The sequence below is a fragment of the Planococcus citri genome, chromosome 3, assembly GCF_950023065.1.
Source record: "Planococcus citri chromosome 3, ihPlaCitr1.1, whole genome shotgun sequence".
Lineage (NCBI taxonomy): Eukaryota > Metazoa > Arthropoda > Insecta > Hemiptera > Pseudococcidae > Planococcus > Planococcus citri.
The window spans coordinates 62,471,923-62,484,224 of NC_088679.1; the positions used below are offsets into that span (position 1 = coordinate 62,471,923).

At 33.9% G+C, this 12,302-nt stretch overlaps 1 protein-coding gene across 3 annotated transcripts in view; it reads left to right on the forward strand.

Moving 5' to 3' along the window:
• sfl (N-deacetylase and N-sulfotransferase sfl) overlaps positions 1-12,302 on the forward strand; it is a 169,767-nt gene that overhangs the window by 42,666 nt on the left and 114,799 nt on the right. Inside the window, exon 3 of one of the 3 annotated variants that reach the window (XM_065359066.1) lies at positions 6,344-6,382. The exons of the other annotated variants lie outside the window; for them this stretch is intronic. The gene's annotated coding sequence lies outside the window, so the exon portion shown is untranslated. The remainder of the gene's footprint in view (positions 1-6,343; positions 6,383-12,302) is intronic. 3 annotated transcript variants of the gene reach the window in all.

The window sequence follows — 12,302 nt, forward strand, 5'->3', positions numbered from 1 at the left end:
ACATATTTTTAGTATTTAATCAAAATAATCAATTTGTAAAGAAACTTACTTACTCTTGCACTCATCGTTATTGTGCTGTCCGTGTCATATTCGATAAATTGGACCAAGTTAAAATTTGGAATCGACGTTGTGTCGCACTGCCTTTCCATTAAACCAACGTTTAAACTTACTTACTGAACTCTCTGTAGTAATAATATCATTATTGGAATTTTAAATTCATATAATCATCTAAAAAAAAAGCAAAAAAGAAATGGAAATACTCAGCAAATAAATACATTTTACCACACATTCGCCACCAACTTGACGACGAATTGGAATTGTTATGGTCATCGGATATCCTTGGTGTAATATATATTTCCTTGTATCACCTTTGGAGAACCGCAGTTTCGACAATTTTGAAAATCATATCGCCGCGAGTTAGATTCGCGTTGTTGCGTGGGTCCTCCTAAAGAAGGTAATCAATCATTTACAGCATTTGCCATAATCACTGTTTTTAATAATAAGCTATGCGATATCTAGAGCTTGAATTTAAGAAAAAAAAGACACAATCGCTTTTGATTATTCTAAATTAACAAGCGCTTTCAATTTTAAAATAGTCGAGTTATCTATGATTTTCAGCGAGACTGAAAATCTGCTGAAAATTTCGTTGAAAAGTAAAGGTGCTGCCACACGTGCTGTATGTGATAGCAGCGACTATTTATGCAATGCATTTTTTTATCAGCCGCACATTCTAATTTTAATTTTTTAATTTCGGCAATAATTTTAAGAATTTTAAGGAATTTTGAGGTTTATCCTTGAGCCAGCTGTCTATTATTAAGTATACGTGGATAATTTGAGAGTTTCTTTTATGTGATCATTTTATTGCCCATATCTGAAGAGAATGATAAAACGTATAAACCTGCATCTTTATTTGAGGTAGATGACAAACGATTTCACTTAAAATGGCATTGAATTTTGCATCCGCTTCTCTATAGTTGAAACAGATTTTATCGAACATTTCTTTGTCTTAGGGTATTGTAGAACATAATACACTCATTTTTCGTTTTTAAATTTAGGAAGCAGTGCATTGTATTAACTGGTTTGACTAAACAGCTATCACTATCGTTAGTAACTACTTACATCCGCTTCGTTGAGATAATTTTTTTCCTTGCTTGATTTTTTAAGTTGATATGGTCCTTGACGATTCTGTCAAATTTTTAAATGTAGTAAACGCAGCCTCACTTTCGCGATTTTCTTCGATTAATGTCAAAAGTTGCTCGTTAGCGTGTATTTCAGAAAGCGCAGAATCTCTTCGCGACATTTTTATACGCGAATAGCGCATAATTTTGTGACCAATCACTAATTCACATGAAAACACATTAGTTAATGAAGCCGAGGCGCAGCGTATTCGCCCTCGAATATTGATTTAAAGTTAGAATTTGAAAATTAAAAAGTAAAAAAGGAATGCAAAATTTGCATGATGACTAACAATAAAGTAACTAAAATTAATTTAAATTCAGACTTTGAAAATTGAAAAGTAAAAACAAAAAATGCAAATTGCATAATGACCAACAGTAAAGTAACTAAAATCGATTCAAAGTCAGAATTTGAAAATTAAAAAGTAAAAAAGAAATGCAACATTTGCATAATGACTAACAATAAAGTAACTAAAATAAATTTCAAGTTGAACTTTCAAAAAAAAAAGACATTTTTTGAAATCTCACTGGTGCATGAACAGCACTAATTTTGACTGAGTTTTTCGAATGTATTTTTCAACATTATTCAAGATTCAGTATTTCACTATCAGCAGTGCAATTTGATGAAGAAGAATGTACCAAGCTGACGTGGATTACAATTCACTTTATTGCTATTTGAAATTGGTATGGTGTTGGGTTAAACCCTGGCTGTGACAAAGTAGGTTGCTGTGACGATGAAGTAGGTGGTTGAGATGAATAAGATGGCTGGGACAAAGACGATGTAGTAGGTGGCTGAGAAATATGTTCACCTTTATCTTCAACTGGCACTTTATGTATCTCATATATGTGGTTCCCAGTGCATTTCCTACATTCTTGAGCATATGGCAGGGGTCTGGAAATATGAACACTTTCTCTTTTGTTGAAGGATGGTTAAAGAAAAACTTGCATTTGGGTGCTTCAAGATCCATTATGGCACTTAATTTATTTGCTGTCGCATTATTAAGTGCAGCCTTGTCAAATGTAGTCGAATGACTATGGTTCTTTAATGGTCATGAAGAAGCAAAAGTGTTAAGCGGAGCAAATTCGCTCTTTTGATCGAATCTAGGTGATGTACATATTAGGAAATACGCCACAGTGACTTTCCAGTTATCGTTTAGAGCAACGAGCAAAAAAACTAGCGCATGTTGAGCGCGTTCAAGTTCTACATGCTCATGGTTGTACTCTATGATTCGCTGAGACTAACGTATCCATGCTGAATGTTGCCTTTTCGGCATACGTTTTGTTTCAAAGCCATCTGAGCAATGACTTATAGATTCATAGATTGCATACAGTTGTTTTATTCAACGCTTCTCCGGGGGCTTGAATAGTTTCCATAACTTCTTTAGAAATTCCTGCAGGCAGCAAGTTCACTGACGTACAATATCTTCTTATAGTTGATAAAACAAGTGAGCATTTTACAGAAGTTCATGAGAAAGTTACGTAATAAATAAATTATCTGCAAATTAAATTATGAGTAGAAAAAAATAGTAGGATTTCATCCTTGGGAATTCTGAAACATGTAAACAAATTTAAAACCTAATTCATTTATGCAAATTATGTATAGATAATAATTCACACTTATTACCTGAATAAAGATTCATTGAGAATACCGCATGCCAAGCCACGTCGGCTTCGCACCATTTATAATTTTAAAAAATTCAATTCAAATTTAAAACTTTAAAATTAGGTATTATATTAATTGCTGTGAGGTACTCATTACCACAGTGAAAAAAATTGTAAAATAAGTAGAAAATAAAAAAAAAAATACCTACTTGGAATTTTACAACCACTCACGAATAAAAAAAATATGATAAATACAAGTACATGGACCAAAATAAAATCCACAGGCTGTTATTAAAAGAAAGGGGAAAAATATCAATAAAACATTGCCAGCGATGCTTTAGAATAAATGCAACATTCCCTCCATGAGATCCTTTCTTATGAAATCAGTGGAATCTTTGAGCTTTGTTCTATGCTGCAGAATTGCTTCAGTAACTTTGCAACGTTTAGAATATTTCCTTCTAGTGTCTATAGATCTTTCGAAAAATTCACACATTTTTTTCCACTCCAAATCGATATTCTTCCATGTATTAGTGGGTAATTCTCAGAAAAAGGTAAAATTCGTGTACATGGCAAATTTCTCAACGGTTTTAGTATGATTTTTTTTTTTTTTTTGGTCCATTCAAGAATGACCCCGTGCACATTTCACACATGGTATTGAGGTTTTTAGACCCTCCTTTCATTGGTGTACATTTGATTTTATACCCCAAATGTCCTTCGACTTGGCTGTCACACATCATGTTTTTGAAAATGAATGTTATAAAGTGTCATGAACTTCATTTTTTTTTTGGAAAAATTGACACATTCTCATTATCATAGAACATGAAGGTCTGTTATTGTGCAAATTGCAATTGCAATAAGTCTATAGGAAGCTCACAATTCACATTTGAAAACTGTCACACACTTTTTGCGCAAATTTTCGAGCAATTTTCAATTATTTTTGGTAGCTTCCCAATCCAACATTTTTTTCTGGTGAGTGGCTGCACTGGTTCACTATTCTCATAGAAATGTTACCCCGCACCGTTCTTTTTAAAAACTACATTACAGCTCGTTCTGATCGTACTTATCTGTGAAGTTTTGATATTTCGCAAAATCTGTGTCCTTCGGCTTGGTGTTTTCATTTACGCCGATGAACCCGCCAAAACCAATAATTGAGCACGGGAAGTTATTCTACATGATAAGTACACATTTATTACGTGTTAAAAATCGAATAATGTCCAGTAGGTAAGGCTAGAAACGAAAAAACGTTGAGATTGTCCTTCGGCTTGTCCAGCGCCCATTTGTCCTTCGACTTGGCCAAATTTCAGACAGCTGTACTTTTATCGCGCTAGTCGGCATATTACACGATAATACAAGCAAAATTTTACATTTTCTCCCTCCCCACACTTCACCTCTACCCCTACCAAAAAAATAAGTCCAGATTCGAACTCTGCGGCCTGAAAAACATAAATCGACATATTACACGATAATATAAGCAAAATTTGACATTTTCCCCCTCCCCACGCCTCACCCTCCACCTCTACAAAAAAAATAACTGCAGATTCGAATTCTACGACCTTGAAAACATGTCAATCGACATATTACACATCGATGAGGGTCGAATTCTAATTATCGCCGTTTTAGGGGGGCCGGGGTCCACAGTGGGGGGGATTGAATTGAGGCCAACACTAGAAAAGGGATCTGGGACACATATACAAATGATTCCCACTTGAAATTTTCCAAAAAAATGATTTTCGTTTTTCAAAATTATGCATATCAAAATCGACCCTTTTTCTGAGAATTACCCTAGTACCATGAACGAATTTCGATCTCAAGTAGAATACCATCTAGTTAACAGTACATACGAGTAAAGCTTCAGTTCAAATAGGGCGTGTGTAATTTAGCGCGTTAAAATTCACATTTTACACGTCGAACGGTTAGATTAGAGCGGCATGCAAATAATTCCCTATTAAACTTTAGGCACGAGATGGTAAATTCTCATTTACGAGTGCCAGTGACCGAACCAGCATACCGTCCGAGTACAGTAATCGAAGCGTCCTCTTGTAATAATAATGTAAATAGTTGGATATTCGCGCGGATTTTAACGTAATTATTAAACAAATAGCCGATCGGTTCGGTCGTGCGGCCAGTGCGAATTCTGCTAATTTTATCGTCAAGTTTAAATTTCACTCGAGCTTGGGGCGAAATTGCTCGGCGTCGGTTTGAAGGCCAATTTCTGAGCTTTAATTAAACGTATAAATAGGTGCCTAACGTATGGTTTATTGAGGTTTGGCATATTGCGAAGGTAAGGGATAATTAAGGATGGTTTCTTCGCATAAGTGGACTGAAACTTGGAATTTCTTTTGCATACTGTGTTGGAAATATTACAACACAACCATAATTTTAATACTAAAAGAACACATAAAAACTATTGAAAAAATTAATCGAAGAAAAATGAAATATAAGAAGTGAAGCAGAATGCAATTCTGAATTCTTTACTAATGATATATGGAAACAGCGTTGCCACTAGGGTCAACTTGAAAATATCTTATATTTATCACCTACACACCATATTACTTAAGTATATTTTTTTTGACCCCAAGGATTTCTTTCGTAGTTTGATGTTTTTTCCAGTATTGCCTGATAATGGTTCGATAAATTGAAAGTGAGCTGTTGACTAAAAAGATTTACTTACTTTACACATACATCTTGATTTGTTTTCCTTGCGCGATCAATGAAATTTGTATTTGAAAATATTAATATGGTTTATGAATGTTATGAAAATTAAAAGTTGATTAAAAATTAAACCCTTAAAGCGAATGAATTACGCATCACATTGATATTTGAATAGTTCGCCGGATGATCACCTTGTACAGTAAAATTTTTTTAAATTCCGGATTTTCATCACACCTACCTGTTGATAGGAGTTCATAATGTTTTTAATTATGTAATTGCAATTTCTAACCCATTTAGCCCTTTCTCCTTTCGCGATGGCGTTTCTTACAAACAATTTTCCCTTTAATAGAACAAGTGGAATAATTCGCTTGGTAAACGTCGTCGCGAGTATTTTATCACTGCGACTTTTACGATAATTGTTTCGCCTTGGTTGGCTAAAACGTAGTGTCCGCTATTGGTGATTTATTTTTACGGTGATACATTTTTTTTCTCGGCGTAGTAATTATCATTTTGAGCGCGAAATGTTTAAAAAATGAAGAAAAAAATCGCAATTAAGAGCCATTATAAAGGTTTATACTGTAATAGCGACCATTATTGGTATGCATTATTTATACGCGAGGTTTAAATAGAGCAGAAAATATTTTTATTAAGCAGGTGTACCGTGGGTGAATTGCCACTTGTCAGGGTAGGTATATACTTTCAAGGGTTGAATTTACCCTGTATGAATATTTTCACCTACCTATTCTTTTTCCTATTATTATTTTTTTTTTTTTTGCTTCGGATTCTTTGGCATATGTAAAAGGGCTGTTTGGTTTCTTTGTTGAGGAAGGAAATCGATAGATGGAAAGGGTGAATATAGCGAAGTATTGCATCGATATTAGTATTTTTACGTATTTGGTTTTGTGTGATTACAGTTCGTGGAAAATTCCATCAGAATCCAAGCTCGGTTCCAAGTGAGTAAGTTGGTCGCGTAGAGTTGCCTTTTCTCTGTCATGTCATAAGTTGTTCAATTCTGTTACATGAACATTTTGGTGTGAGTGGAAAAAATAGTAAAATATGTCCTGGATTTTGATAAAAATTGGTGGGGAAAAGTACTTTGAACGGGAGACTACCCAGAAAGATTTTTGAGCCTCCCACCTGTTCAGAAGAATGAGCCAGGGGTTTTCAGGAAGGGTAATTTTCGAATAAATCGTGGGTTTTTACCACTGACAATCTGTGGTAATCAAGGTACCTACTACCTACTGTGACATAATGAACACGAATCCTGCGTTGGTTTTTCATTAAGTGCACTTTAAATGATAGAAAAGTGCTTTCAAGTTGATGAAAAATTGTAATTTTCGTGATCCATCAATCTTTAAGCGCTTGGCAGAGGGTCTAAAAGTGGATAGGAATTGAAAAAAAAAACGAAAAGAATTAGTTATGAAATGTATGAATAGCAAAAATTAGATAAGTAGGTGGTAGATGGATAGTTGGATACCTACAAAATTTTAACTCACCTGTTTGATTATTTTTTTTAGTCACTTTTTCCATCTCTATAGTATACAGTTACAAGCAAAAAAAAGTTCAGCTGGTCTCATTCGTTCCCAATTATACCTAAGAAGCTAATTTTAAAAAAGAATAGAAATCCCTCGACGAGTACTTGTTGCGAATAATATAGCAAAGCCCAAATTTTCAATTTAAGGGCCCCAAATTTGGAGAAAAGTGGGCTAAAATCAACATAAAAAAATTTTGGAAATACGTTTTCTTCCAAATTGCATTTTGAACCGAATTTTAAAATTTGAACCGATTTGGTCGTATACAGAAGGAGATGTGCCCCAAAAACCAATTTTTGGCCCGCCTCCTCTAAATTTATGAAAACTGGACCGATTTTGTTCATTTTCATTTTAAAATGTTCTTTATGAGGTGTAGTTATGTAAGTCTCAGCCGAGTATTTCTCTTTTTATATAATATACTTTTCAATACTTATTTTATTACTTTTTGAAAATTATTTTGTAGTTTTCACTTCCATTTTCATAATTGTTGAATATTTTCTGAGAGGTGGGGGCGGGGGCGGATATCTTTCCCAAAGATTTTTTTATCTATTACTATTTCAATGTTGTTTTATAAAAAGGGTCAATCTGCATTTTTCAAGATTTTTTTTCACTCAGGACAAAACTGCTTCAACAGTGTTGTCCTGAGTGAAAAAAAAAATCGTGAAAAATGCAGATTGTTTTTTTTTCACAAAACACCATCGATTTAGCGTATAGATATCATGTTACAACGGATACACTTGAAAATAAACTTCCATGCAATGTATTGCTACCAGCGAGTGAATGGTCATTGATCAGTATTGTTGATATTGTATATTTTTGGACAAATTGCTAGCTTCAGAGTATATTTCAGATCTGCTCTGTAAGGATAAGGAGTACCATTATTATTACACTCATGTGTTACTTTCTCGTATTTGATACGAACTGGAATCTTTGGTATTGTGTAAATTATTTCGAAAACTCGATAATTCATCAGGGCCAATCATAATCTTCAACACATCGTAACGTAGTTTTCTCTTGATAAGTTGTTAATCCATTCTGTGATTCATTTATGTATTTATATCCTTCCTTCTTGGGTTACTATTAAATAGATTTTTTATGATGGCATCAATGAATGGATTATAAACTACAGTGCTTGAATTCATGAGAAAGGGTCTCCTCAGTAAGGTTGCTCAGAGATTTTGCAAGTAATTTAGAAAAATCAATTCGTGTTGATTTGTCACAATTATTTGGATGGTAATGCATGGTCAACTCCCAGCAAGGTATGTGATAAATATTTTCACCATCAGTGTTGCCACAACACTTGAAGAAACACCAAAAATTTGAATTTTTTTAATTTGGTGTCAGCTACTGGTGACTTTACCTTGATGACTTCCTAAAAAAAAATGTGGATACTTGAATATAAAAAAATGAATATTTCTTCTTCTTTAAAATTAAGTAATTTAATTATCCAGCTTGAAACAAGCAGAAAGAAATAATATGAGCTCGATCCATTTATGCGCGATGTTCAAAGCCTGTAAAACAAAGTTTTCGAATGAATCGTTCATTTTATTTCCAAAACGTACCTACTTACTTTTTGTTTGAATAAATATTCAGTGTTCGAGCAATAACTCACTTTTATTGAGTTTCATCTCGAAGCTTTGAGATTGGCATTTTAACGAGATTTTTACCCTCGATTTAGGCTACGGTGGCTGCTTCAACGTTACTTTTTCCCCTTCACGTGTATCCGCGCACTGCGTAGCCTACCTACTCCTATTTGGCCACGACAGACGTTTATTTCCGTTCGATACCGTCGACATACCTTGAAAGACAATTTCCGGTAGGTAGTTCGATTTCGAAAATTGTGCCCTTCTCTTTTTTTTTCTGCTACTTGTACGTTTCGACTTTTTTCCAACCAAATTGTTACCCCTTTGGTTGGCCGCAAAACGGCTTAAATTTTTAATATCGTAATGTTATCGTGAAATTGAAGAGGTTCCTTTTTCAAAGCATCCTTATTCTCGTCGTGTATTTTTTCTCCTTTTTATACGTGTCAAGAAGCGGAATAAACATGATTTAAGTCGATGAGGAGTTTTTCAAATTATAGCCCAATGCCAGCTGAGGGTTTCCAGTTTGTTTTACTTGCAACGAACAGGAATTCGAACGGGATATTAATTGAAAAAGAACAGAATTGGAATTTATTAATAATTAGCGAAATTGTTTTTTTCTAATTCCAAATTGGTTCAACTTTTAAAGACGAAAAAAAAAACTGGAATGTTGGAATCGTATGAAAAAAACATTCGTTCTCTGGACTGATTTATCGTTGTATAAGTTTTGGCCAAAATATAGCCGGAGCTTTTTAGGGATCGTAAGTTTTTAATTCGGATCCTCCATGTTGTTTAGTGGGTGAATTGTTGGCAAATATTATAATGTATTACATAATAATTATTAATAACCTAATATCTTGAAAATAATTATGAATTACCAATTGAAATATGTGTTACTCGAAAAATTGAAAATATGATGAACGAGAAATATGTACTTACCTATGTAAGGAATCTTTCTGGGTATTGGCTGAGAGAATTTCCTCATTCAACAAGGTACACGCAGAAAAATGCGTTTCTTGTGTGAAAAACCTGCTATACAGCTAAGTCATCGTTTTGAAAATAATACACAGCACCTCTCCCATCTCCGGTGTTTTAATCGCTAACAGCATTTCCGAAGCTTTTTACCACCCCGATCACCTTCTGCATCTGAGAAAATGACATGCCTCGTCTCAACATATCGTTAATATTACTAACCGCGAAAATTTCCTCGTCGTCGTCTTCTGCGCCAACTTTTGTATCTGTGGAAACGTGTTCGAAATTCCTCACCTTTTTCTGGCGTCGTCGTCTTCATTCTTCTTGGCTGAACTATACGTACCTTCTTACGTATTAAAGAAAGCGAAACCGAACGTTGCGAACGAATTTTCGTGTAGAGTATACCAAAGGCAAAGCTCTGTCTATCTCTTTCCCTCTTGTTTTTCATCTATATGGGCACCCTTCGCGCTTACATCTCATCTGCGCTTCCGCAAGACACCACGTATTTGTTTCCATCGTATTTTAATCACCGCATTTTCTTTAATTTTCCTCCCCACTCTTCGACTGGTGCGATTCCATCTTGCGAAAGCACGCGCTTTATAGATACCAGAGCCCCGGACTAATAAATCATTTTCTTTTATTAAATGATACGACATCTCGGATGTAGCTGGCGTACCTCTACGTGCCTCTGGTTCGACTCTGCTTTGACACCTTTTTCGCAGTATTAAGGCGTGTATTCGAGTGAAATTTTATATGTCTGTTTGGAACGACTGGAAAAATTGCGAACAAATTTAATAAAGATTGGATTTTGTAAAATGTGACTTGCTTACTCATTCCTGTACGAAATTGAAAAAACTATTAATCGAGTGGGAAATTAATTCACAAATATGACTCATAGAACTGGCGAAACATCGCAAAATTTGAACAAAATCTCGAAAAATTACCAGAAATACATATTTTTTAGAAAACTATTCAAAATCAAAAAAAAAGTTTCAATAATGCGATGATGAAAAAATGTTCAAAAATTGCATAAAATAATAATCATTCCAAATCTGTAAAATCTACAAACAAAGGATTACTAAAAACTAGAGCTTGCGAAATTTTGAGAAAATTGCTCAAAAAGTTGGCTCAACTATCTTATTGTAAATACAGCACGAAATAATAAAAGTTTAATAGGTACTTATTTCGTAAAATTTGGTCAAAAAAAGTTGGAACCTTTGTCAAAAAATTGACGGAAACGTTACGAAAATCTAGCTTACGTCAGATGTCAATTATCTAGTAAATTGCATAAAACACGAAATAAAATGAAAAAAAATAGTAAATCAATATTTATCTAATAATTAGGTATCAAAAAAAACAACAAAATTTCGTGTTTTTTTTCTCGGTTTTCCTGTACTTTTTCAAATCTTGAAACTTCGCTACAAAATTTTCGAACATGACGAAAACACAAATTTTGATACGTACCCAAAAAAAAAAACGCTTTAGACGTACCTTTAGGTCTAGGTACGCACAAATTGTGTTCTACTGAAGTGAAATTCACGTTATATGTATTATAACGAAAACTTCACATAATACCAAGTCACTGTGCTATATTCGGATGTAAATAATGGTGTTCCTAAGTACAAGACTGTGAAGTTTTACCATTTCCCTCATAATACAACGAATACAAGGAGATTATTGAAAGATGATTTACAATTATTCAGCGAAAGCAGAAAACGTTGGTTTATTTTTGAAAAGAGATGACCTTAAAATCGAAAACCTAGACACTCGACGGATATGTTGCGAGTACTTTGTTAATGGTAATTAATTCTTAGCTATAGTGATTTCGTTATCAGTGTTTGAACTGACATTCAGTTTGTGTAATAGGAGCACCAACACAGCTAAACGATGTATCCAACGTTAATTTAAGAAGATCAATGAAAAAAAAAAAAAAAAAAAAAGTCGTATATATTTACTTTGAGTGAGAAGAAAATCAAATCAAATCAATATTTATAACTACGAAGGGAGCGGATAAGTTCCCAGTTTCTTAAATAACGTTTTTTCTTTTTTATTTTCGGTTTTTCAACCTTCAAGTCCATCGTTTGTGAAACCAAAATTTCATGTTGAGCTTGCGAGGTAGATGGCTGGTTTTCACTAAACATAAAATCAACAGTGTTTTTTTCAAGTACTTAATATACACACTTACACAGAGTATATTCACGTTATGAATATAAAGAACATTACACTTACTCGAATTTCAACGCTCGTTTTGCTTTTAAATACTGAAGTTCTGGATCACCAAAACCCCAATATCGGTTTGGGGTGTCTTCATAGACTTCCAAGGCAACCTGTTCAGTAAAGCACTATAAAGGGAAGTACTCGCATACGCCATAATGGTTACAGTTCGCTATAACGATCGTTATCAACCATACGAATGCACACATTTTTTCGTGTTAAAATCCAATTTTTTTTTTCGATTGTTCGCGAGTTTTGGTGAACTATTATATGGTCTCAAATTAAAGTCAATGAAATTCCCTATCAATTGACACTAATTTTTTCATCATTTGGAGGAAAATTAACGATTTAATGAATACTTTTCTTTTACAGCATTTTTTCATACCCTATATGCCAACTTTAAACTAAAAATTGTCGAAATTTTCAGTAAACCTATGCATACTTGAATATATCAAAATGTTCGGTATTTCTTCCTCTTTAAAATTATTTTTTACCGAAAGCTGTAGAAGCAACTGTTCAAAAGTATTCGAAGTTTGAAGTAGCGAAAACAAGTCTAAAAAAGCCAAACGTAGATG